At 38.3% G+C, this 23,890-nt stretch overlaps 1 protein-coding gene across 2 annotated transcripts in view; it reads left to right on the forward strand.

The window, feature by feature from the left end:
- The first annotated feature begins 2,776 nt into the window (after positions 1 to 2,776).
- The window catches only part of HNF4G (hepatocyte nuclear factor 4 gamma), a 156,945-nt gene continuing 135,831 nt past the window's right edge, over positions 2,777 to 23,890 (forward strand). The window contains exon 1 of one of the 2 annotated variants that reach the window (XM_009213233.4): positions 2,777 to 2,898. The gene's annotated coding sequence lies outside the window, so the exon portion shown is untranslated. The remainder of the gene's footprint in view (positions 2,899 to 23,890) is intronic. The other variant, XM_009213231.4, reaches the window with a different exon arrangement.

Consider the following 23,890-nt stretch of genomic DNA (forward strand, 5'->3'; position numbering starts at 1 on the left):
TATCAGAACGGTTCGTGGGAGAACCTGAAGTTCTTATCAAGACAATCTTGGTGGCGTAGGGAAGCGCGAGAGTGGGGGTGAGGGGGTAGGGGGTGGGAGGAATGGTGTAAAAAAGATTAAATACCAAAGAGAAAAGGAAAAGTACAGGCTAAACGAGACATTTAATAGAAAAGTGAAGTAAAGGATTTTTGACGCCACATTTTGTGTATTTAGTTTTAGGTTAAAAGAGCAAATGCAACATAAATATATATGTGTATAATTTCCCCCAAACCACTAACTAGCGAAATGGAACATTGTATCTGCTGAGAACCTTTCCCTGAAAAATTATCCTGAGCCTTTCTTCTCATTGTTGTCCAACCCCCCCACCCCCAAGCATCAGGGGACGACTCTCCATAGAGCACATTTTTCATCTTCAGCAGCTTAAAGCCATGCCATGGAGAATCGTAATAAATTAGTTTCAGGAACAATATAAGTGATGCTGTAAAGCTTGGTCGTGTAGCATTGGTTTATCTAGTAAAAACCGCCAAGCTCCAGAGTGGAGTCAAATCCTTGTCCCTTCTTCTAGTTCTTAACGTCGTTTATTTATTCATTCATCCATTCATTCATCTGAAACCCCTTCTTCTTGCTCCTGACACAGAATGGTTGGCAGTGTTACCTAAACTCTTCTCAGGGGTTTTTAAAAATTGAACAAATGCAATGTTTTTCTTAGATAATAATAAGACTTCGCAGAGTTTAATTTCTTGAATGCATGACTGTTTTTCTCATTATTGAAAATCCTCGTGTTGACAAATTTTGTCACAAAAGTTCTACATATTGTCAAAATAATTTTGTACACAGAACATATGACTATTTCCTGGTAGATCAGCTATTCTACCACATACCAGTAATGAATTAATTATTCAAAACCCAACCCACTTACATCGCGGATTAACAGTGGAATAAACTGAGACTATTGAATTAAAATATTATTTCTCTGCTGAGAACAAGAGATGTCAGGTGTCATTAAAGCTTCTGTGAATGAGGATGAAGAACTTGTCTCTAGACTTTGTGTTTTATGGAAATTATACATTTACATTTTGGCATAGAATAAAACAACCTTCATTCTCCAAGTATCTGGAAATATTTTTAAAGAGAATGTCCACAGGTGATCTGTAAACAACACACCTATGAAAGGTTTGCATAATAAATATAACCCGTTAATTGTAACTCTTCTGCCTCTCCCGTGTCTGGATGGTTTCCCATGAGCGATATGAACAGAGGCCACTTTTTTGACACGGTTTGCAAACCGCGTGGGCAACAAGCAACCAAAGAATGTGTTTTGTTCAAAAAGGTCGATTTATAGAAAAATTTTATATGATCTCACCCCTTTGTCCTCATTTCTAAAACAGCCAACAACTTGTTTTTCAAAGAACCTTTCAGCAAGATATTGGGAAGGAGGAAACTGAGAAAGTTTAGTAAATCCGATCTAAAAAGAAAAAGAAGAAACACCTAGCTCTTTGATCTCCCTGGCATTGTTGTTACAGCCTTAAAATATCAGCCAACCCTCTGGTAGGAAAAGAAAAATCTTACGGATTAAGTAACTATTTATCTCATGATGATAATTACTTGTTTGACCTGAAGTCACTCATTCCTGAAACCACGAAGTTAAATTGTTGAGATGTTTTTAAAAGCCGGCTCTCTGGCTGTATTGCTTGTGAACAAATGCCTGACCAAGAAGATCAGCGCATCTGGGATGGGTCTGAGCCCCACTTATGCAAGTCGAAAGCTAAAGGGTATGGGAGGGAGAAAGGGAAGTTTTCCATCAAATACATATGTAAAGAGGTACTTAAAGACTAAAACCACAGGTAGCTGGCACGGATGGGAACGGAAAACCATTCCCCCTCCTCTTCCCAGAACTCTTGCCGAGCTAGGTGGTCAGGAGCGTCATGGTAGAATATAACCCCAGAGGCCCAACGTGCAGTTTGAAGAAACGGTGGGGGCTTCCCCTAGTGGTGTGGCTTCAGAGCTGCCCCTAGGAACCCATTTAATTCCCTTTAAAGATACTTCCAGCCGTTTCTGGACCTCATGAGCTCAGGATGAAATCGGCATTCTAGGGTCAGCAGGCTTCCCCCTGCTACCGCGCGTGCAAAAGCACTTCCACAAGCCAGGGTTGACATCGCCCAAGACGAGGCGTGACCCGGGGCGGGGGAGGGGACTTAGCACGAGTCGAGTGAAGGATGCCCTGGCCTCGGGCTCCAGGCGCGGACCTTCGGGGGCTCCCCAGGGTGTAGGAGGCGGAGAGCGATCCGCTCCAGTCCAGAGCGGTGCAGCGCGGGGCGCCTCGCCCGCATGGTGGAGATTCCGGCAGTGGCGGCGGCAGTCACCGCCTGGGCCCCGCGAAGGCCCTAGAGAGCCACTGAGGTCTCGGGAGACCGGGCTTTGAGACTTGCTGGCCCGACCGCCGGTCGCCCTGGGGCCTTGGGAACAGGGAAATGCGCGCGCCGAGGCGGTGGCGGCCTCGCTGCTTTCAGTTTTCATTGAGTCTACTGGTTACTGTTTAACGTCCCCACCCACGTTTCAGTTTGTTTAGTAAATCGATCGGACTGTGAGAGTCAGGCCGCTGCCCTGTCGCCATTGAGCAAAGCTAATATTCTCCCAGCATATGGTCTAAAATATTTGCTAGAGATCGGGAAAAACAAACAAACAAACAAACAACAACAAAATCCTTAAGCCTCCTCTCCCAAGTCCCCTCAGCCCCACCCCCACTTCCCACCTCCTCGCTTTCAGCAAACTTCCCAGCCTGGGAAAAGTGCGGCGCGGGACAGCGCGGCGGGGTGGGTGGGGGACCTGCTGCCAGGAGATGCGGCGGCGGCCGCGCGGCTGACTGCGACTCGGGAGCTCCGGGAGCGGCCCGCGCAGGTAAGTTTCTCCGCCGCCGCCCGGGGCCCGGGCTGGCCGCAGCGCACCACCCCGGCTGCTGCCGGGCGGGAGGAGCCTCGATTCCCCTCGGGCGGCCGAAGGAGGGGCTGAGCCCTAGGACCCCTAGGCCGGTCCGTGTGGAAAGCAGATGCCCCAAGGCCTCGCCCAGGCTGCGCTGGAGGGAAGAAGGCGCTGGAGGTGGGGCAGCAGGGAGTAGGGGGAGCGGGGAAGTGAAAGACGCCAGTCCTTCACCTTAGAAAAGAAAGAAAGAGAGAAAGGAGGAGAGAGATAGAGATAGAGAGAGCTGTATTTGTATTTGTTTGGGTGCAAAGAAAGCTTTGGTGGCTGTAGCGGGTCATGTGATTCCCAGGTCTCTAGGGGGTCTTCCGTGTAAGTACTTCTGTGGCCTGAGGCAAGTCCAGGACAAATGGATGTTCATGGACTCTGGAGGTCTGTGGGGAGGTGCTTGGTCCTGCAGCATCACCCCTTGCATGGCCTTTGCTCAAGTCTCAGCTTCCATCCGTCTCTCATGGACAAATTTTGGGAGTCGGCATCTGCCGGTGATGCCGTTGGGGGATACTTTAAATATAATATTGAGACCTTCCTAGCTAACTTTGGGATGACATGTCCTTTGGAAGCTTAGTTAACAACGTGCCAGTTAAGCAATAACCGTTCTGTGTCTAACTGAAATAAGCCAGCACGTGATAAGATCTTAGAATGGAATATATGTGCTTCATACCTGATGATCTGTGCTTATAAATCTTGCTCTGAACTCAGTCAAAGCACTGCTTCAACAAGCAAAACAATCAGCATGAGTTTTCACTTGCGGGCAAGGGCAAGAGAATACAGAATCCAGAAGCTCAAAAGTGAATGGGACGTCCTGGAAACTGAATACTCACTGAGGGCACCATTTCCTGGTTTTGTTTTTGTTAGTTTCTTCTGCTTTCTCGTTCATTTTACAGGTTTCTCTTCTCCCTTTACAGGCGGTTATTTGTCATTAAACTGTTCTTCCTGTCTAGCTGTCACCGTTTTTCCATGGGAGTCCTCCTGTCCCCACCTCCTCACCACCACTCCCTCTCTTTTCATGTCCTGTGGACACTCTCATTCAGGCCACCTGATCTGCTGTGTGGTTGAAGTAGGTGAACAAGTAGTGTTGGGCTCTTTCCTGGTATCATTTGAAGGTGTGGCAAGGAGAGGGAGGTGGTGGTGAGTGTTGGTAAACTGCTCATTTTTCACTTTTCAAAATAGAGTGGAAAATTGCGAGCCATTATTCTTCCCATTTCTCCTGAGCTCCAGTTATGGGCGTGCAAATAAGGCCATTTTTCCAACATGCTTTATGAAGGTTCAACCCTTTTACTAAAGTGTGTTTATTAAGATCTCACAAATATTACATTCTTTAATCACGGTTATAGGCATACGGGATAGCGCAAATTTATTTTAGGGATTGCTAAGATTTTTAAAAAAATACTTCTTATGCAAATAATAAGTATTTGTTTTTGAGTGCCTTGTTTTTTGTTTTTGTTTTTTTCTAAGATGAAGTCTTGCTCTGTCACTCAGGCTAGAGTATAGTGGTACAATCTCAGCTCACTGCAACCTCTGCCTCTCCGGTTCAGCCTCCAGAGTAGCTGGGATTACAGGCACCCACCACCACACCCGGCTAATTTTTGTATTTTTAGTAAAGATGGGGTTTCACCATGTTGGTCAGGCTGGTCTTGAACTCCTGACCTCGTGATCCGCTCGCCTTGGCCTTCCAAAGTGCTGGGATTGTAGGCATGAGCCACCACAACCGGCCTGTTTTTATTTATTTTAAATTCTTGTTTTTTCTATGAATTCTGAAGGTAATATTTTCTCATAAAACAACATGAAAATTGTAGTAAAACATAAAAAGAGCCCCCCTCCTCCAGGTATATGTAACTTCTGTTGATGTTTGGGTTTGTATTTCTCTAATCTCCATGTGTATAACACAGAAATTTTTCTTTTATTGTTTTAAAATTTGAATAATGGTTCATATCATACTAGTATTCTGAAATTTATTTTTCTTTAATATTTTTCAAACGCTTATCTGTCAATATATACAGATTTTTTTTTTAATGTGTCTACCCAAGGTAATCAGCCAATATCCCTCAGAATATTCACTTGGATTTTTCAATTCTAAGTATTACAAACAATGATGTGAATATCTACGTGCATTATCTTTGCATGGGTACTGTTGAATATTTATTCTGAGAAGAGAATTGCTGGCACTAGGGAGATGTTTGATAGATATTGCCAAGAGCCTTTCTAAACACCCACAGTATATTTATTGTACCATGCTTGCCAACACTTGATAATAATGACTTATTTAGAATGTTGTCAATCTATTGTTGAAAAATTGATTCCTCATTGTTGGGAATTGTATAAACCAGTCCCAGAACATCTGACTTGGGGATTTTGGGAATTTTGCTTTAAAAATATAATAAAATGGGAATGGAATTAAATACACTTGAATATACCACCTTATTCTGAGCTTGTAAAAGAATCTACTGCATTTGTTGCTAACTATCCATTTACTGAATGGCTGGAGATACTGACACATGATAAGTGAGCATTTCTAGATTGCAAACATGGTCCACAGGTTGCAGTTGTGATTTTGTGGTTTGTACCTATATGTTCGCCCCCTTCCTAAGAGAAGATTCACATCCCCTAGGACAAAAGTATGATTTTAAATGAGGTCTTATCACTCTGGATCCTTTAAAAAGTTATCCGTGCAAATGAAACAACTGGGTATGTCGTTGAAACAAACGCAGCCTTGCGATTACTTCTCTCCACCCTCCTCAAAGGTATTTATACCTATTGGTGTCAGTCCTGACACTCATATACAGACATAAGGAACTCTGCAAATATGGCTTACTCTTATTCTTATGTTTTAAAGAGTACACACACACACACACACACACATATATAGATAAGGTAATTCTTATGGAATACTTAATATGCACTAGGTACTATTGTAGGCAATTTATATGCCTTTTGCTTTTCAGATTCTTATAACAATCTTATGCCATTCATATTAACAGTCTTCCTACTTTACAGATGGGAAAAGTGAACCAGAGATAAATGAAATAACCTGACTAAGGTTACACGTTTACACGGGATAGAGTTGCGGATTCAAATGCAGGCACGTCGACTCTAGGTTGTGAACAGAACCATGGCTGCTCCATGTTCTCATTGAGTTGCTTACTGCACAGAGGTGCCTAACTGAGCAGAGGAAGGGTTGAAACCTTGACACTACCTACAAGCCAAGCCATGTCCCTTTGCTTTTGGCTAAATATTCCCTGGGGAAGGCACTTTTCTAGGCCACGAAATATCTGTAAGAGGTATCAGCACCCTTGCTGCTGTTGGATAATTTGTAGGAGCTATACAGAGCTATTTGTTTCCATATGTATCTTTGTAACTCAATACTATCTTACCCACTCATTATGGGTAAACCTTAAATAACAGATCTGCCTTATTGCCTGTTCTTCCCTACCTTATATTTTAAAATGTGTTGATAGAGTATGCTCTTTACATGATAGAATTAGCTGATAACATCTGATGTTCCCCTGAAAAGCTTTCATTTTTATCAAGATGGTTTCCTGGAAAACGAATAGGGAGTTCATTTTTTTCTCTTTGTGTAACACTCAACATTTTGAAGAACATGAAGGTCTTTGAGGATGACCAGCTTCATGGGAAGTTCTGTGGTGTATAAGTCACAAGGGCAGGCCTTGTGGTCAGATGGCAAGGTTTACATCCCAGCCCAGTTTTTCACTAAATGCGAAGGGAGGGGGAGCTTCGGCAACTTATCCTCTTTGAGGTCCAATTTCCTCATTTTTGAAATGTTTGCAATTATAATACCTGTGTCATAGAATTGGTAGGGTAATTATATATGCTAATCCATGGGAAACATTTAGAACAGTGCCTGGCACATTGAGTACCAGGTATGTGTTCTGTGTTGCTGTTCTTATGATAGAGTGAGATAATGCATCTAAAGCACTGCTTGACTTGTTGTAAGTTCTTAATAGGTGTCACTTGTTTTTATTGATCTTCTCTCTAGAGATTATTATATTTATATACACAAAGTACTTATAACTTCAGAAAATTGTGGAACCCTGGAAACCTGTCCAAACCCTCTAATAGGCCTTGGAGATGTATTGATGAATAAGAAAGAGAGTCTTTAATTTCTTGGAGCATTCAGCTAAGCAGTGTAGAGAAAAATCACACCACGTATAGTTCAATGGCTGGAACATTGGCTTTGGAGTCATTCCCACCTGTGTGCAGATCTCAGTTCTGCCCCTTGTCAGTTGTGTATCCCAGAGCAAGTCATTTAATGTTTCTTCAGATTAAATAGCTATGAAATGAGAAAATAGTTCTTACTCTCAAAGTACATGTGGATAAATTCTTGCATTATTTAAATCAAGCGTTTTATCTGTTGAATGTTTGACACTCCGTACACTCTATTTCAGTAGAGAAGAATCATATTTATAAAGGATAACAAAAAGTTGACAAGAAATCTAGACAGTTTTTCCCCATCTAATTTAAAAGTATCATTATTTAATAGTAGGATATCATTTAAAAGTATGATATCAACTGGACCTGACAATTTAATGTTTTAAATATTTTGAATCTTTACTCCCTTGGGCTTAGGCACTGTCTTGTGCGTTGCTTACGCTCTTGGCTGACTGAAGATTATGGACTGTGTTTCAAATTTTTTTTTTTTTTGCATTTTCTTATTTCAGACATCATAGTTATAGGTTTCAAATAAAGTTAATACACATTACTTTAGCAGAAATTAAGTTATAGGGTCTGTACACAGTACCTGGAATACAAATATAAGTAAAGCAATGTCTCTACCCACAAACAGTAATAGTCTACCTTGAAGACAAACATAAGGTGACACTATTATATTGGGATAATAAATAATTATAATTAGTATAATACCATGGAAAGCAGAAGCAAAAAAGGATACTTTTAGCTTGAGTAGCCTGAAGATATATCAGGGAAGTGTTAATGACTTCTGATGAGAACTTGCTGAGTAGAGAAGAATTAGAAAAGTATTTGGGGCAGAGGAGATTGCACTTGGAGTAGGAATAGTGGCAAGAGATGAAGTGGGGAAGGAACACTGGGCCAGATTCTAACAATATTGAATGTAGTAACAAGGATTGGACGATGTCTGCTAGGCACTGGGAAGCCATCAAAATCTTTAAGCAGGTTGAGTTAAGATTTTCTTTTTTTTTTAAAGATTGACTGCAAGCATTTTGGAAAATAGATTAAAGACAGAAAGAAAGGGAGAGGAGAGGAGGACAGGAGAGAGCAGGGGAGGGGAGGGGGAGGGGACAGGAGGGGAGGGGAGGGGAGAGGATTAGTAAGAACTTGTAAGCAATTGTCCAGTGGCAATGAAGATGAGAAAAGATTAGAATCTGTAGGTTTCAAAGGTATTTAAACTGAATTGAACGATTACAGAATATGTAAGATGAAGGGGTGAGAGAGATTGAAACTGACTTACATTTCTATATTTCTCAGCAATGACTTAGAAACAACCCTTTCCTAAGATTCTCCTGTCTGACTAGGGATATCTATTAAAAAAAAATTATTGGCTGAGCGTGGTGGCTCATGCCTGTAATCCTAGCACTTTGGGAGACTGAGGCAGGTGGAGCACTTGAGGTCAGGAGTTTGAAACCAGTTTGGCCAACATGGTGAAACCCCACAAAAAAATTAGAGTGGGCATGGTGGCGGGCGCCTGTAATTTCAGCTACTTGGGAGGCTGAGGCAGCAGAATTGCTTGAACCTATGAGGTGGAGATTGCAGTAAGCTGAGATTGTGCCATTACACTCCAGCCTGGGTGGCGAAGAGAGACTTTGTCTCAAAAAATAATAATAATAAAAAATTAAAAATTTATTATTCACCATGCTAAGTATAATTGTTGAGTCCTGGGGAATTATTATTCAAACCTAGTAAAAAGCCCACTCACTTTTCCTGGAGTAGGTTAATTAAGTGATTAAATGTAAAATCTTTATTTTTAAGTCAGATTTATTGCGATATAATTTGCCATCAGTAAAATCCCTTTTAATGCATGTGTTTCAGTGAGTTTTGAAAAAAATATGTAGTTTTGTAACCATTACCACAATGAAGATGAAGAATATTTCTGCGCCCATCTCCCTCAAACTCCCTGTGCCCTTTTGTCATTTTTCCCCTCCACTACACCCCAGGCAACCACAGATCTGATTTCTGTCATTAATGTTGCCTTTTCCAGGATAATATATAAATGGAATAATATAGTATGTACCCTTTTATGTCTTTTTTTTTTAACTTAGCATAATTATTTTGAGATTCATTCATCTTATTGTGTGCATCAGGAGTTTATTCCTTTGGGGGAGAAAAAAACCCTTGGATTTATGAGATATTATTGACATACCATAAACTGCATATATTTAAAGTGTACAATTTGAGAAGTTTTGATATATGTGTATAACCATGAAATCACCACAGTAAAGATAGTGAATATAGCCAACACCTCCAAAGGCTTTTTAAAGCTCTTTTATACACTCTTTCTCCTGGTCCTTGCCATCCCCTCCTCCCCTGTAAATTCGTTTGCATTTTCTAGAATTTTATATCCACGGGGTCATGCAGTGTTATTTTGTGTCTGGCATATTTCACTCAGTGTAATTATTTTGAGATGTATTTATACGCTTGCATGTATGAATAGTTCTTTTTAAAAATATTTTTTGCTAAATAGCATAATGTTGTATAGATATTCTGCAATTTGTTTATTTGTTCACTTGATGAACATTTGGGTTGTTTCCAAGTTTTGGCTATTACAAATAACGCTGCTACGAACTTTCTTGTATCCAGTCTTGGTGTATACACTTACATTTGTCTTACATGATTACCTAGGAATAGAATGGTTGGGTCAAAGGCAAAGAGTTATCAATCCGGTTTCCAGAGTGGTTGTCCGATTTTACATTTCCACCAGTAGGGCTTGAGAATTCCAGTTTCTTTACATCCTAACCAACACTTGGTATGATCAGTCTTCTAATTTTAGACATTCTAAAAGGTATGAGATATTTCATTGTGATTTTGATTTGTATTTCCCTAATGACTAATGATTCTGAACATCTTTTCACGAACTTATGTAACATAAATGATTATCTTTGGTGAAGTTTTATTCAAATCCTGTGCAGTCCCCTTCTTTTAAAACTGAATTGTTTGTTTTTTTTCATTATCAAGTTAGAAGAGTTCTATATATATTATAGATATCAGTCCTTTTTAAGATATGGGTTTTGAAAATATTTTCTCCCCACATGAATTTATTCTTGTACAATGGATAGGATTTGATCAACAGAAAAAGGGTAAAGGATATTATAATCATAAATGGGAATAACCTGTACAAATGAAAAAAATAAAAAATTGGATGTACGAGGCCTCAATATGCAGTAAAACAGAAAAAGGTGATAGAAAATGAGTTTTCAAAAATAAAGATTAGCCTAAATATAAAGACCTATTTGTGTCATGCTATGGAATTTAGACTCTTTTGTGAGCACTAATTCTACTACAACAACAATACAACAACAATAGTTATACTAAGAATTGAGTGTTACAGTTTATATTTTTTTTATATACACAGTCTATAGTGTTTCCCCTGCATTAGTTTACTTTAGTCTTGTGACAACTATGTGAAGGCACAGAGACTTGGAGCCATGTGAAGTCAATATCAAATATAGGTTTTTGGAGTTTAAGCCAATGCCTTTTCAACCAGTGTGTGCATGTGTGTGGGGGGGGGGGGGGGGGGGGGGGGTCATGCATGTGTAAATTTAATGGGTTGTGAGGAAAGAATGACAACTGGATTGGTCTACAAGGGCTCAGAAGGACACTTTCCCAATAGGGCAGGAGACAGTGTCCTGCTGAGCTCTGGCAGGTGGTACAATAGGTTCTGATAAAGGTTAGGGTGTATAGCTGTACTTTAAAATGACAATTCACAGATATTATAGAACGGTTCACAAAAATTTCAAAATCTCAGAAGATATTTTAGATTCTGCGAATTATTTTTTAGTTGTCTTTTATTTGTAACCTGACTCTAGATAAAGTAAAATTATATGGGTCAATTTGTTAAGAAAAAATCATGTGATCAAGTTCTAGTCTTTATTTTTAATTTCATGATTTTTATTTTTAGTTTCTCATGGGAATTCAAAGAACTTACTTTTTCAAACACAGTCCTTTTGTTCAGTATATTCTGATTTCATTGTCTTGCTCAGGGCTCTGCCCTGACTTTTTTCTCCATACCGCTGACATGCAATTTGAACCTCAGATCAACTTCAGAAACTTGAATGAAAATTACCTGCTGAACAGGCTTATGATTTGGAAGTTTTCATTTTTTTCTTCAGTTTTTGAACTTACATTGAAGTTTTGAAATGTCCTGATTTGCTGTGTTTTCAAAATTTTCACCCATTTTTAACTCCTATAGATTCTTTTTATGGTAAAGTAACAGTGGCTTATAACCCAGAGAAATTGAAGTCTACTTGCAAGTGTGTGGCTTCTCCATATTAAAATGGTGTACCCGTATAAGGAAGGTAAAAATGATTTTAAAAGTAATTATGTTTAATATGCTAATACACATTACTGTATGTTATTTGTATATCTTTTGTGTGATCATTTCAAAATCAGTTTAAGAACTGCTCATGTATTGTACAGCATGTCTATGTAGACTTCACATGGGATCTGCGATTTTCTCACAGATAAACCTAGAAGGCCTAAACTTCTTTTAAAATAAATTTGCAAAATCATTCTGTTTACATTCATATTACTTAATTAGTTTGGGATGATGAAAAACACATGCAGGTTTTGGAGTTCAATACACTTGATTCAAGCCTGCAGCTTTGAACATTTGAGCATGTTAGCAAACTTCCTGGAGCTCTGCCTACCCACTTCACTGTACATTGTGAGACATAAATAAGATGGCATTTAAAGTGCTCAGCATAGAGTCTGGCAAAAGGTGGATGTACTTAATAAATGTTGTGATTGCTTGCTATCTTGACTCTTCTCTATATTAATATTTCTATATATTTATTCTGATTTCTGTAGGTTTGGTACACACACATACGAGCACGTGCATGCGCGTGCAAGTGTGCGCGCACACACGCACACACACTGCTGTGACTAGTCAACATTCTCTTATTTTTATTTTTGATAGATGAGGGTCACCCAGGCTGAAGTGCAGTAGTGTGATCATAGTTCACTGTAGCCTCAAACTCCTGGCCACAAGCCATCCTCCTGCCTCAGCCTTCCGAACAACTGGGATTACAGGGAGTTAACATTTATTCAGTTTATATATGCTAGACACTAAGTGCTTCACATATATTAAATTGTTTAATTCTTTTAATAACTCTATAAGGTATAAGCTGTTGTTATCACCACTATGCTGCTGAGGAAACTGAGTCAAGGAGATGTTATGAATTATGAATACCCAGTGAGACTAAACAACCAGTATAAGCATTAAATAGGAACCAAGGCCATTCGTCTCCAGAGCCCAATTTCTTCTGATAATAACTTTAATACTAATAAGGTCTTATGCTATTAATCTCATCTCAGTTTTTACAGTATCTTCTAAAGCTAAAAATGAAATAAGGTAATTTTATTTTTCTCCTTCTCTGTGTTCTGTCAATTATTTATATGAAGCATATGAATGATTTCACTGAATTCAATTTGAGCATCAATTAGGTGAAAGTAATTTAACTGATATTTCATGTGTAAATAAACGATATGGCAGATTGACTTCTGAGACATGTTAGAATAGATTTTGTGAAACCCTGAACATGATATTTTAATTGAAACTAATTTATGAAATCAGGAATAAACATTGTAATAGTCACATGTTTGATCAAATAGAACCTGGTGCTTATGGTATTAATTTTTATCTAGTTTTTCCCAGATAAATTTTGAATACGTAGTTAATTAAAAATGTGTATGCCTTACTGTCTTCTCTTCAAAAATCACAAATAAGTATTGTTTAGAAAGTTTCTTGATGGGTAACTACTTAGTAAAACTTCTTGGGAAGTGAGGCTTACAATTTAAAAGACATGGCATGTTTCAGAAGCTAATTTTTTTTTCTTTCTTAATTTAGTTGGTCACTTCCTTTCTAGACAAAGAATCCTGCTACCTGAAACTATCCTCATTATGGGTGTATTAAATAGGAAACTTGGGTATATTTGTACCTAGCACATGTAACATATATTGAATTACTCTCTATTACCACATGGCTTATGAATTTTAATGGTCATATTTTTCTTCTATTTATGCATAGATTCCCAGAATGTTAAAACTTGTATAACTTGCAAAGTAATTGTTGTGTAAGTAGAGAGTATTTTGAATTTATATCCTCAAGCTGCCTTACATTACTCGAGTTGTAATGGAGAATAAATAGTGTGCCTGAATAACATGTAGTTTTATGATTTAAGCCCAAAACAATTTTGGATAACATTGTGGTTTTCTAGTACATAAAACACGTATTTTTTCTTATAAATGAGTTCAAAATCTGACATTTTGTTTGTAAAATTGAGCTAACATTTCTTTGAAAGAAGTAGCTATGATAAAAATGTATCCTTTGTTAAAAAGGGTTACAATTCAATTAGGCAAGAGTTTTTGTAAGTGACTTAAAAAAATAAAATCCTGCCGGGCGCGGTGGCTCAAGCCTGTAATCCCAGCACTTTGGGAGGCTGAGACGGGTGGATCACAAGGTCAGGAGATCGAGACCATCCTGGCTAACACGGTGAAACCCCGTCTCTACTAAAAAATACAAAAAATTAGCCGGGCGAGGTGGCGGGCGCCTGTGGTACCAGCTACTCCGGAGGCTGAGGCAGGAGAATGGCGTAAACCCGGGAGGCGGAGCTTGCAGTGAGCTGAGATCCGGCCACTGCACTCCAGCCTGGGCGACAGAGCCAGACTCAGTCTCAAAAAAATAATAATAATAATAATAAAATAAATAAAATAAAATAAAATCCTTGGAATTTAGGAACTGGCAAATTAGTTGGGAAAATAACTACAAGTTTCACTGAAATTGGACTATGGTAGGTGTTGTAATATACAAATCACTTATTCCGGGATACTAATATACATACATACATAGAAACACAAACACACACACACATATATAACATATATATATTAAATACACATTCACACATAATATATGTATATCTATGTATATATATTATTATTATTAGTTTTTGAGACAGAGTCTTGCTCTGTTGCCAGGCTGGAGTGCAATGGCACGATCTTGGCTCATTGCAACCTCCACTTCCTGGGTTCAAAAGATTCTCCTATCTCAGCTTCCCCAGTAGCTGGGACTATAGGCGTGCACCACCATGCCCAGCTAATTGTTGTATTTTTAGTAGAGACTGGGTTTCACCATGTTGGCGAGACCAAGAGATGGTCTCGATCTCTTGACTTTGTGATCCGCCCCACTTGGCCTCCTAAAGTGCTGGGATTACAGGTGTGAGCCACCGCGCCTGACCTATATATATTCAATACACATTCACACACATATGTGTATATCTGTGTGTATATATTATTTATATGCATTAATAACATACATCAGAATATTAACACATGTAAATACACATGTGCATTTAGATTGTAAATATATGAAATGCTTCATCCTAAGTTTAATTGAATTAAATAAAAGAACTTAACCACTCAATCATTTGCTGTATTTTCCGTTATCTATCATTAGTGCCATTCTTACACTTAAGTATTATTCCTTGAACAATTTGTAAATTTAAAGCAAAGAAAAAGCAAAATTAGAAGAGCCATCAAAACTGGTGAAGATTATTTTGATAAAAGAAGAAAATGGGACAAAAATGTGGGAAATTAATGTAAACTAGAATAATATAAATTCACTTCTATAAAAATATGTATAACAAAGAGATTGCATATCACCTTTTAAAAAATAGTTTTTTACAGTTATAGGAAAAATACACAGACCTTATTTAAAAAATACATTTTTTCCTAAATGAAGAAAAAGAATGAATATAATATATATTTTAGGTAGGAGTGTTAGTTTGCTAGGGCCACCATAACATAATTCCACATACTGGGTGGTTTAAATAACAGAAATTTATCTTTTCTCAGTTCTGGAGGCTAGAAATTTAAGATCAAGGTTTCAGCAGGCTTGGTGCGTTCTGAAGCCCTTCTCCTTGGCTTGCAGGTGGCTGCTTTCTCCTGATGTCCTCATATGGCTGCCCCTAGATTGGTGTCTGTCTATGTCCTGATCCCCTTTTATAAGGACACCAGTCATATTGTATCAGGGCCCACCAACATGACTTCTTCATCTTACCTTAGTTATTTCTTTCTGAGGTACCACTGGGGGTTAAGATTTTAACATATGATTTGGGGAGGGACACATAGTTCAGCCAATAATAACAGAGCAGCCATAAAATGGTTTTGTCTCATTAGAAGCTTGGATGTTTTAAATCTTCTTTACAGTCTATGCATATATTTGTTTTGGACTATCAATTAAGTTAACACGGTTCAAACATCTAGAATCAAAACCATTTGTTTACTTATAGAAAGCTTTCCTCTCTCTTAACACTCATCCTCATCCACACTTTCCTCTCTCTTAACCCTCATCCTCATCCACACTTTCCTTGTTGTTGGCCTTAGCATATTCCCCCTTTGACAAGTCCTTCTGGCTAGGACAAACAGCAAAACTGATGTGACTTGAGGATGATATCTGCAGTCACTGAATATATAGAAAGAAGAATCTTTCATGAATAACCTAGCGATAAATCTCTCTCTCTCTCTCTCTGTCTCTCTTTTTGTTTTTGTTTTTTTGTTTGTTTGTTTGGTTGGTTGGTTTTGTTTTGTTTGAGATGGAGTTTCGCTCTTGTTGCCCAGGATGGAGTGCAATGGCGCGATCTCAGCTCCCCGCAACCCCTACCTACCCGGTTGAAGCGATTCTGCTACCTGAGCCTCCGGAGTAGGTGGCATTACAGGCATGAGCCACCGTGCCTGGCTAATTTTGTATTTTTCGTAGAGACAGGGTTTCTCCATGTTGGTCAGGCTGGTCTCGAATTCCTGATCTCAGGTGATCCGCCCGCCTCGGCCTCCCGAAGTGCTGTGATTTCAGGCATGAGCCACTGTGCCCGCCTGTGATAAGTTTCTTGTGTTTTAAAAATTTATTTTTGTCTGCTACTTATGTACAAACCACTATTTTCCCATCATGGCCTTTGAGTAAATGATAGTGTTTTGATTAAATAACAGCAGAGGGAAGTTCTGTGGGCATGCATGTTTGTGTCCCTGAGACTATCAGAAGTTAAACAACAGTGCCAAAGTAAGCTGAACTCCAAAGCAAGGCAGATACTGTGTTTGCATTTGGGAGAAACAGTTTAAGTATTTCTTTGAGGCTTTTGTACTCTGCTCGGTTCAGGTCCTCATACAGGCATTTATGTATCACCTTAATTTATAAATGGTGAGTTTTAGTAAGAAACGTTGAATTTACACAAAGAATAATCCAGAGGCTACTACACTGGGTACTTCTCTTGAATCAACAGAAAGAAAAACACAGCAAAGCGCCCTTCATGCGGAGCAAAAGTTTCAAGATGTTAGACCCATTCCGAGGTACTCTACCTATGGTGGCATCCCCTCTGTCTGTTTGAAAGAGATAAATACACATAAGCCTTTAAGATACAAAGGGCAGTTTCTGTATTTGAAGTTATGCATTCAACAGGTGATTTCAGGGTTTCTCAGGTCAAATCCTAACAACTCTTATTGCAGTACAAGCTCCATGATTCACGCCCACAAACACTTCAGTGTCACTTACAGTGTAATTTCAGCTCATGGATGTTTGGAAGAGTATGCTCACTCCCGTGAGTCTGTTTTAAAACAGTGAGTGATTAGTTGTGTTACGGCTTTAGCGATCTTGCAATAAATATATTAGGAACAGTAGTTCGTTCATTTAGAGAAATTTATCAGGTCCTAGCTATGTAACTTCTTTGTGCCTTAGTTTGCACATCTCTCATCTGGGATACCACCACTTACTTCCGTAGGATTCCTGAGAATCTTCAACTGAACAAGATATATAAGACAACACTCAGCAGCATTTCTGGTACTTGGCAGTTGCTTAATCAACTGAAATATTTTTTCTCTACTATTTTTAATTTCCTCTTATGATATCAGAACTAGGTTAAAAAAAAAGAACTCCCAATTTTTTTTTGCTTAAATCAAAAGCCAGGAGTCTTCTTAATTTCTGTCTTCTCCTTACACATCTTATCTAATTCATCAGTAAATTAGAGATCTGCCAATGTTACCTTCAAATGGGCCTCACGTTTTCCACTTATCTTTACCTCTATAACTACTATGTTGTCTGAGCCAATTGTGTACCCGGACCACTGCTGTAAGTCTACGAACTGCTTTCTCAGTAACCACGTTGCTCCCTTCAAGGGAGCATTAAAACGTAAATAAGAATACGTTGTCTTCTTGCTTAAAATCATCTGATTGGTTCTCATTGTGCTAGGAATAAAGTCCAGACTCTTTGTTGTGGCCTATGAGGCATCTGATGTTCTGGCCTCAGCCAGAGGCCAAGAGAGGTAAGAGAGATCTTACCTCTTGCAACTCTCTTTGACCCCCCCAAGTTTTAGTCACATCTGAGTTTTCTTTATTCTCCTTAAATTAGTCAAGCTTTTTTTTTTTTTTTCTTTTTTTATCTCAGGGCCTTCATCACTTTGTTCAATATTCCTTCCAAACCCTTCCCCGACCTCCCATCCACAAACATCACATGAATATATTTTATCCTTTAGTTCTCAGTTTCTATGAGTTTCCTCTGATTTGTACAGGTGTCTTTTTTCATATTTATTGATGATTGGAGATAACTGAATAGACCCAGCTGACTGGGAGGTCTATCAGCAGCAGAAGGTTGAGAGGATATTGTCACAGAAGACCAGGGAGCAAGAGGAGAAAGGAAATTAGGATACTGAGTATTTAATGAAGCAAAACAAACAAACAAAATAACTCTGACTCATTCTTTACATATAACCTGAATATGTATATGACATGACATAATTATTTTTGTTTGGATTAAGATATGATGATTACTAAGAAATGCTAGTTGAGGATTCTAAAGCAGTACTGGACAATAAAAGTATAATTCAGCCTCAGGTGTACTTTTAGTTCTCTTACAGCCACATTGCAGGTAAGTGGAAACAAAGGAAAGTCACTTTAATAATCTATTTTATTTAACTGAATATATTAAAAATATAATCACTTCAATGTATAACCAATATAAATGGACAAATTATTAATGAGAAAAAACAAAGCAAAATTATTAATAAGATCTTTTCTGTTCTTTTCTCATAGTAGGGCTTAGAAATCTGTGCATTTTACACTTGCAGCATATCTTACTTCACCTAGTCACAGTTCAGAGCTCTGTGATCACATGTGGCCAGTGGCTACCAAATTGGTCAGTCCAGGTCTAACGGTTATTTAAAGGAAGTTTAATCTGCACCAACCTAATTGGTCAGTCCAGGTCTAACGGTTATTTAAAGGAAGTTTAATCTGCACCATTCTTTTATCGTCTAGGATGACTTTTTATTCAATTTTGTGACAATTTAACTTTGAATTGGTTTTTTAGATTAGATATACCAGCTTTCTATTTTCAATGACTTTTGAATAGATTTATGGGAAAAATATTTTCTTGCATTTATGAAAAATCTATCATCTCTATCTTAATTATGTTTGAAGATAAATAAGGTTGACAGGGGTTAGATTACACTGGAGAGTTGACAGTGCTGCTAGACTTTCCACAACTTTTAAGATTTACGTAAGGCAGTTTATACGGAAATTGCACATGCAAGTGGTTCACAAACTTGAGTGGGCATCAGAATCAGTGGAAAGCTAGTAACTCTCAAGATTTTTCGGCTTCACCGCAGGACTCAGTAGGGCTAGGATGGCGCCGAGCACCTGCATTTGTAGCAAGTTTGCAGGTGCTGCTGCTGCTGCTGGTAGAGGCCCGTACTGGCATACACCATCTCATCTCTCCACATGCATGGTGCACGTGGAGATTGCCTTGAGCGACAGGGCATGCTTTTCTTCTTTATATGGTTGATGATGCAGACCTTGGAAACGACTCTTTTTTTCCTTTGTTTCTATGTGTGTGTGCGCCAGTTGGAGGGTAGAGGGAGGAAGTTACTTACCTGTTCATTATGCTGTTATGTTCTACTCTGAGAAAACAGTAGCAAAATAACTTTAGGGGAAGCATAACAACAGAATAAATTCCAGAGAAGGAAACTCAGATCAGTGACCAATACAAGCTCCTAGTGACTGTTCCATATATTTTACCACGCTGTGAGGGGTGGGGAAATAGGAAGGTATTTTACCTGTACAGTGTCTATTTTCTAGGTCCAGATGACAGACTATTACTGAAGTAATAATAGCTTTGTTGAATACTGAACCAAAAGCTAATATTTTCCCCAGAGTAATTTATCTGTTTTCTAGCCATTATGATATCCACTAAGTTCTAAGTGTTAAATTAGCTTTGAGGCTCACATGGAAATAAGTACCATTGTTTATATGATCAGGCCAGTGCTTGCTCAGCTACTGCTTCATGTTGGATTTCTGCAGAGCTGCAATTGTGTGAATCAGGCCTCAGTGGATACTATGTAAAATGAATGTCAAATTTCTGAGTGGTGAGGAAAATCATTATCAAAGTAAATATATTAACTTTGATAAGGCTATACATTTTAAGATTTTTTTAAAAAAGGCTAAATTTAGGAAATAATCCAGTGAAATTAATCTTTCCTCCTTATGTTCTCTGAAAACTTTTATTTCCTTGCTACATTATCTAATATTTATTGAGCATTTAATATTTGCAGGCACTGCTCTAAATGCTTTATCAGCATTAGTTCATTTAGTCCTCATAACAAGCTGATGACTATATTATTATCATTCCGATTTTACAGATTGGTGTTACACAACCAGTTAGGAGCAGAGATGATATTCTCCTGGACTTAACTGCCACATTATATCTTCCTCTGTGAGATTCAGCTGCCTTAATGCCTGCTTTCAGCACTCGGTCTTTCTTCCTTGACCTTCTCCTAGTCCATAAACTTATACCCAACTATACATCCATTTGAAATAGTTTTGGCCAGGAATTTTTTCCCCTTTTCCATAATTTTATACTTTTTTCTCCCTCCATGTCTTCCCTGTCATTCACCTTATCTGAAAGTATAATCTCTCTTCTTTTGGCTTAACTCTGCCCTTAATAACATTTTACATTAGTTAGCTCTCATAACTTTCAATTTATTTATGACTATTCTTTTTTTATTTTTTGATATGGAGTCTCACTCTGTTGCCCAGGCTGGAGTGCAGTGACGCAATCTCGCTCACCGCAAGCTCTGCCTTCTGGGTTCATGCCATTCTCCTGCCTCAGCCTCCTGACTAGCTGGGACTACAGGCGCCCGCCACCATGCCCGACTAATTTTTTTGTATTTTTAGTGGAGACGGGGTTTCACTGTGTTTGCCAGGGTGGTCTCCATCTACTGACCTCGTGATCCGCCTGCCTCGGCTTCCCAAAGTGCTGGGATTACAGGTGTGAGCCACCACGCCTGGCCATTTATGACTATTCTTAATTATAAAAGCAGAAACAGAACATTTAAAGAATTTTTTAAATGAAAATCAAATCACTATCCAGCACACACATACTTCCTTCTTTGAAACTTTCTGCCCAGTTTCTTTTTTTTTTTTTTTTTGAGACAGAGTCTTGCTCTGTCGCCCAGGCTGGAGTGCAGTGGGGCAATCTTGGTGCACTGCAACCTCCACCTCCCGGGATCAAGCAATTCTTCTGCCTCAGACTCCCGAGTAGCTGGGACTACAGGTGCGCGTCACCACACCCAGCTAATTTTTGTATTTTTAGTAGACCCGGGGTTTCACCATGTTGGCCAGGATGGTCTTGATCTCTTGACCTCATGATCCACCTGCCTTGGCCTTCCAAAATGCTGAGATTACAGGTGTGAGCCACTGCGCCTGGCCCTGTCCAGTTTCTTATATGTGTGTGTTTGTTGGCAGGTGTATGTTTTTTATTCACTATGAGTAATATGTATATGGATTTTTACAGTGATTATTGAATTATTTTTTTCCTTATTAGAGTAATATTTAGCATTATCTTCTTAATATCAAATTAAATGTTCATTAAATAGAAATAATACAACCTACCTAACCCTTTTTAAAATTTTTGTACAGGTTGAGAATATTTATTAATACAGCATTTTAAATTTTTTACCTTTATTTTATTTTTTAAATTTCCACTTTTATTTTTGATTCAGAGACCACATGTGCAGGTTTATTACAAGGGTATATTGGATGATGCTAAAGTTTGGGCTTCTACTGATGCCATCACTCAGATAGTGGCAATAATACCCAACAGGAAGTTTTTCATCTCTTGCTCCCTTCTCTCCCTCACACCTTTTGGACTTCCCAAAGTCTACTGTTTCTAACTGTATGTCCATGTCTACCCAAGATTTAGCTCCCACTTATAAGTGAGAACGTGCAATAATTGGTTTTCTGTTTTTGTGTTAATTTGCTTAGGATAATGGCCTCCAGTTGCATCCATGGTGCTGCAAAGAACATGATTTTTCAATTTTTTAAATGACTGCATAGTATTCCATGGTGTGTGTGTGTGTGTGTATATATATATATATATATATATACACCATCTTTTCTTTATCTAATCTACCATTGATGGGTGCCAAGGTTGATGCCATGTCTTTGCTATTGTGAATACAGCTGCGATGAACATACAAATGCATTTGTCTTTTTGGTAAAATCATTTATTTTCCTTTGAGTACATACCTAGTAATGGAATTGCCAGGTCAAGTAGTTCTATTTTTAGTGTTTTGAGAAATATGCAAACTGTGAATAGAGCTGCAATGAACATACAAATGCATTTGTCTTTTTAGTAAAATCATTTATTTTCCTTTGAGTACATACCTAGTAACAGAATTGCCAGGTCAAATGAGAGTTCTATTTTTAGTGCTTTGAGAAATCTGCAAACTGCCTTCCACAGTGACTGAACTAATTTACATTCCCACCAATAGTGTAGAAGCATTTCCTTTTCTCTGCAGCTTCACCAACATCAATGCAGCTTATTTACTTATTTATGTATTTATGTATTTATTTAATTATTTATTTTTGAGACAGAGTTTTGCTCAGCCACCCAGGCTGGAGTGCAGTGGTGCAATCTCGGCTCACTGCAATCTCTGTCTCCCGAGTTCAAGTGATTCTCCCGTCTCAGCCTCCCGAGTAGCTGGGATTACAGGCACCTGTCATCATACCTGGCTAATTTTTGTATTTTAGTGGAGATGGTGTTTCACCATGTGGGTGAGGCTGATCTTGAACTCCCAACCTTAGGTGATCCTCTTGCCTTGGCTTCCCAAAGTGCTAGGATTACAGGCATGAGCCACTGCGCCCAGCCCAATACAGCTTTTAAAAAATCAACTTATCTAGTATTAACTTCCAGAAGTTAATTTAGTGAGTCAACAAATTAGCCTTTTTCTGGCTTTTTACATATATCCTTGTATTGGTTTTGCTTTTGAATGATTTTTTTTTTAAAGTTAATGGTAGCCAATCTTAATCGCACACTCAAATTTTTACATATATATACACACACACACACTTCTCTAACAATTGCTACCCCACATAGAAAATTTCCAACTCCCCAAAAGTATCACTGGGCTCCTAACCAGGCATAGATTAATTTCACCTATTTTACTGTCTTGCTGTGTATTTTTGTTGTTGTTCTGTGGTATGCCATTGGATGAATATGCCACAAATAATTTACCAAATCTACTGTCGATGGTCAGTTAGGTTTCCCGTTTTAGGCTATTACGATAAAACTGTCTTGCACATAGTTTATAAGTCTTTTACTGGACTTGCACACTCCTTTCCGATGGGTCTATTTCTAAGGGTGGATTTACTGGACCATAGGGGATACATGTATTTAGCTAATATTAGTTTTTTAAGGTATAAAATCTATTTAAAATATGAATGGATATATTTCTATTTTGTCAATTGGTAAGAATAGTATACTATCATTTGAAAGGAGAGAGATTCAATAATTTAGAAAAGTGGTAGCAGTCTAGAAGCAACTACTTCCACTTGCCTTTGGTCATTTCCTTTCTTTCTATATGAGCTTACTGTACATGCAACTATATAACTATTTTTTCACAGCAATATATTCCTAAGTTTTTAGACTTTTATTATCATGCCGTTTTGGCTATAAGTACCTTTCACTTCCATTCTTCATGGATTTCGCTCATGCCATTGTGTCTGTCCAGAATCACATCTTCCCTGATCTCTATATGTTTCCCCATTGCACTTCCTCTAGACTTATCATACTTTTAATGATACATTTTAAAGAACTGAAGCTATTCTTATAAATTATCTCTTCCAGTCATCTTATAGAATAATTTTCTCTAAATTAAGCAGACACTTCTTTTATATCTTCTTTTATACCTCTGAACCAGGAAGTGAACTCAGAAAAACATTTCCTTCAACACAGGCTTTCATTTGTTTGTTAGGGTGTGCCGGCAATAAATATTTTCTCTCTGGGATACCTAAATTATGGCCACTGTTTTAACCTTAATAATATTGTTGAGGTGCAGACCAGACAATGTTTCCATTATTGCAATTTTTATTTATTGGAGGATAAAAGGTTGTTTAGTGAAAAGAGTAGATGGGAAGAGATAATGATTGGCTAAGTACTACGGAACTCCCTGACACAGATCAAATTATGTTAATGTTTAGTTCAGTACTTGGGAGTATTACAGTCACTTGTTAAAACTCCATCATGTAACACCTTTTTCAGGCCTGGGATCATGATGGGGTTAGGCATAAATACAATGATTAATTTTTGATGCAAGTTAATAATCAGATTTAAACATTTTAAATCTGTGTATTCTTTTTCATATTGTTTTTTAAGTGGTTTATTTTTGAA

This window comes from Papio anubis, chromosome 8, assembly GCF_008728515.1.
Source record: "Papio anubis isolate 15944 chromosome 8, Panubis1.0, whole genome shotgun sequence".
In the NCBI taxonomy this organism is placed as follows: domain Eukaryota; kingdom Metazoa; phylum Chordata; class Mammalia; order Primates; family Cercopithecidae; genus Papio; species Papio anubis.